We start from the raw sequence: 4630 nt of genomic DNA, 5'->3' as shown, positions 1-4630 counted from the left end.
ACACGCTTAAGAACTATAGATGGGAAGACACCTATAGATGGCTCTCACTAGACGTTGTATCGTTATACACGTCAATTCCACACGACATAGGCCTTTCTGCCACCCAATACTACCTTAATGAGGACCCTATATTAAATGGACGACAAGCTTATTTTCTTGTTGATCTCCTCAGATTCTGTCTTACCCACAATTATTTTGAATTAGACAAGGAATTCTTCATCCAGACACAAGGGACTGCTATGGGGGCTAATTTTGCCCCCAGTTATGCAAACCTTACTATGGGCTACTGGGAAAAACAAAATATTTGGTATAACAACCCATTTGCGAAACATCTAATTTTCTTTGGTCGTTATATAGACGACATTATTATTATTTGGGATGGCCCGGAATGCTCCATTTTACCTTTCGTGGAGCATTGCAACTCCAATACGATGGGACTATCCTTTACCTTTGTCACAGACACAGAGTCCCTAGTGTTTCTTGACCTTGAACTATCCCATGACTCCAATCATGTTATTCATTCCCAACCCCTAGTTGAAGAAGCTTTCCAGAGATATCTGCATACAGAAGTTCTACAAAAAAGTGACAAAAAGCATCACAATCAACAACAACCAGTGAGATTTACCACCCAGTTCCACAACCAATATCGTAGAATGGAACAAATTTTACGGAAGCACTGGCCCATCTTGAGGGAAGATCCCCATTTAAAATCGGCCATTTCCGATAGACCTTTGGTGAGCTATAGGCGAGCCAGGAACATCAAGACATTGATAGCCCCGAGCAAAATAACGAAAAAACAAAAACCCCAAGCTAGTGCCCCACTGACGTTCTTCCAAATCAAAGGGATGTACCAGTGTAAAAAACCACGGTGCCTCACATGTCAGTTTGTAAATCATAGACAAAAACAATTTACATGTAAAGGTAAAATATACACTATACCCGAATTCTTCAATTGTGGCTCAGAATTCGTTGTATATTGTCTAACTTGCCCTTGTGGGCTGTTTTATGTAGGACGTACTATACGCACCCTACGAAAGAGGTTTGGTGAACATAGAAACACCGTAGAAAAAGGCTTGGATAAGTACAGTGTAGCCCGCCACTTTAAGGAACATCATGAACAATCTCCTGAGGGACTCCGTGTATGGGTCCTTGAGGCAATATCCAGACTCCTCCCCCCAGCTGAACGCTATAAGCGTCTATGTGAGAGGGAGAATTTCTGGATATTTACCCTCGATAGCCTCTCACCTGGAGGCTTAAACGAGGGTATAGAGATTAATATTCTATTATGAATATATTTTGCTGGGGTATTGTGATGCTGGGGTAGTGTGATCTAGAATGTGATTACAATATTCTATCAATACAATATAGCTGATAATACATAAAGTCCATTAGAATATACTTGATTCAGATAAAATTTTAACAGTGATTATAGGTGACATCAACGCCATAGTTCCCTCTTCCTTTCCCTTCCCCCCTCCTCACTTTTGAACATTTTTTAGATATTAATATTTTAATATTTTAATAATCTTTTCTTTTTATATATGTATATGTTTTCTATATATATGTATGTATTTTTTTTATATATGTATATTGGGCAGTATATATATTATATGCCGTGTGTATGAGGGAGGTTAACACAGCGGTAGTTGTTGTGCAGCACTTTGGTGCAGCAATTTTGTATTTGTTTCTACTTATTTACCTATATATATTTTTTATTATTATATTAATTTCCATCATATTATTACTGTATTAATATAGAGCCTTCTTAATTTTATTTTTATGACTACTTAGGCAAACCGCCGCTGTCTTAATCAACTGAGAGATATATATATATTTTTCGTATAAATGTTTTTATATAAATGCTGTTTTTAATGGTACTTTTGTATATAAGTCTCGTGGGGGGTATTAGATGTTCCGTAATCAAGATCTGGCCAATCGGAGTACTCAGGGCGGTCTTTCCCTTGTATACATATTGAGCTCCGGAAAGATGGCCACTACTATGCCTGAAGAAGAGACTGGAAAGCCTCGAACGCGTGCACCTCCCGCGCCCGGATGTGAAGTCGGCAGCCACAGCTGCACACAGTGGAGACCTGCACTGCGCACTTCAGTTCCGAGGGCTCTTTTGGTTCCCATCGACGCTGCAGTACGGATCAGGACACCACATGTCAGCGTGAGGACATCTCGTCTTCTCCGGGAGCCCCGCGGATGAACCCCTTACAATGTACTATGCTGTTTACCTACATCAGACATGTGAGTAGGTGATTCATATGTCTTTTAAACATTCCCAATATTAAACACACTTGCTACGCTCAGAGGGCGCTGCTTTGTGTCTCTTTTCTTGTTGCCTCTCTCTCTCTCTGCCTCACCTCTCTCTCTGCCTCACCTCCCTCTCTCTCTCTCTCTCTCTGCCTCACCTCCCTCTCTCTCTCTCTCTCTGCCTCACCTCCCTCTCCCTCTCTCTGCCTCACCTCCCTCTCCCTCTCTCTCTCTCTCTCTCTCTCTCTGCCTCACCTCTCTCTCTCTCTCTGCCTCACCTCTCTCTCTCTGCCTCACCTCTCTCTCTCTCTCTCTGCCTTGCCTCTCTCTCTCTCTCTCTGCCTTGCCTCTCTCTCTGCCTCGCCTCTCTCTCTCTGCCTCACCTCTCTCTCTCTGCCTCACCTCTCTCTCTCTCTCTCTCTGCCTTGCCTCACCTCTCTCTCTCTCTCTCTCTGCCTCACCTCTCTCTGCCTCACCTCTCTCTCTCTCTCTCTGCCTTACCTCTCTCTCTCTCTCTGCCTTACCTCTCTCTCTCTCTCTCTCTCTCTCTCTCTCTCTCTCTCTCTTCCTCACCTCTCTCTCTCTGCCTCACCTCTCTCTCTCTCTCTGCCTCACCTCTCTCTCTCTCTCTCTCTCTCTCTCTCTGCCTCACCTCTCTCTCTCTCTCTGCCTCACCTCTCTCTCTCTGCCTCACCTCTCTCTCTCTCTCTCTCTCTGCCTCACCTCCCTCTCTCTCTCTCTGCCTCACCTCTCTCTCTCTCTCTGCCTCACCTCCCTCTCTCTCTCTCTGCCTCACCTCTCTCTCTCTCTCTCTCTCTCTCTCTCTGCCTCACCTCTCTCTCTCTGCCTCACCTCTCTCTCTCTCTCTCTCTCTGCCTCACCTCTCTCTCTCTCTGCCTCACCTCTCTCTCTCTCTCTCTCTCTCTGCCTCACCTCTCTCTCTCTCTCTCTGCCTCACCTCTCTCTCTCTCTGCCTCACCTCTCTCTCTCTGCCTCACCTCTCTCTCTCTCTCTCTCTGCCTCACCTCCCTCTCTCTCTCTGCCTCACCTCTCTCTCTCTGCCTCACCTCTCTCTCTCTGCCTCACCTCTCTCTCTCTCTCTCTCTCTCTCTGCCTCACCTCTCTCTCTCTCTCTCTCTCTCTGCCTCACCTCTCTCTCTCTCTCTCTCTCTCTGCCTCACCTCTCTCTCTCTCTCTCTCTCTCTCTCTCTCTCTCTGCCTCACCTCTCTCTCTCTCTCTCTCTCTCACCTCTCTCTCTCTCTCTCTCTCTCTCTCTCTGCCTCACCTCTATATCTCTGCCTCACCTCTATCTCTCTGCCTCACCTCTATCTCTCTGCCTCACCTCTATCTCTCTGCCTCACCTCTATCTCTCTGCCTCACCTCTATCTCTCTGCCTCACCTCTATCTCTCTGCCTCACCTCTCTCTCTCTCTGCCTCACCTCTCTCTCTCTCTGCCTCACCTCCCTCTCTCTCTCTCTGCCTCACCTCCCTCTCTCTCTCTGCCTCACCTCCCTCTCTCTCTCTGCCTCACCTCCCTCTCTCTCTCTGCCTCACCTCCCTCTCTCTCTCTGCCTCACCTCTCTCTCTCTCTCTGCCTCACCTCTCTCTCTCTCTCTCTCTGCCTCACCTCTCTCTGCCTCACCTCTATCTCTCTCTCTGCCTTACCTCTCTCTCTCTCTCTCTCTCTCTCTGCCTCACCTCTCTCTCTCTCTCTGCCTTACCTCCCTCTCTCTCTCTGCCTCACCTCCCTCTCTCTGCCTTGCCTCACCTCTCTCTCTCTCTCTCTCTCTCTCTCTCTGCCTCACCTCTCTCTGCCTCACCTCTATCTCTCTCTCTGCCTTACCTCTCTCTCTCTCTCTCTCTCTGCCTCACCTCTCTCTCTCTCTCTCTGCCTCACCTCTCTCTCTCTCTCTCTCTCTGCCTCGCCTCTCTCTCTGCCTCACCTCCCCTCTCTCTCTGCCTCACCTCTCTCTCTCTCTCTCTCTCTCTCTCTCTGCCTTGCCTCTCTCTCTCTCTGCCTTGTCTCTCTCTCTGCCTCGCCTCTCTCTCTGCCTCACCTCTCTCTCTCTCTCTCTCTGCCTCACCTCTCTCTCTGCCTCACCTCTCTCTCTGCCTCACCTCTCTCTCTACCTCACCTCTCTCTGCCTCACCTCTCTCTGCCTCACCTCTCTCTCTGCCTCACCTCTCTGCCTCACCTCTCTCTCTGCCTCACCTCTCTCTCTGCCTCACCTCTCTCTTTCTGCATTACCTCTCTCTCTCTCTCTCTCTGCCTCACCTCTCTCTCTGCCTCACCTCTCTCTCTCTCTCTCTGCCTTGCCTCACCTCTCTCTCTCTCTCTCTCTCTGCCTCACCTCTCTCTGCCTCACCTCTATC

Source organism: Rana temporaria, chromosome 4, assembly GCF_905171775.1.
Source record: "Rana temporaria chromosome 4, aRanTem1.1, whole genome shotgun sequence".
NCBI lineage: Eukaryota > Metazoa > Chordata > Amphibia > Anura > Ranidae > Rana > Rana temporaria.
The sequence above is the reverse complement of the archived record's forward strand: the minus strand, read 5'-3'. Positions refer to the sequence as shown.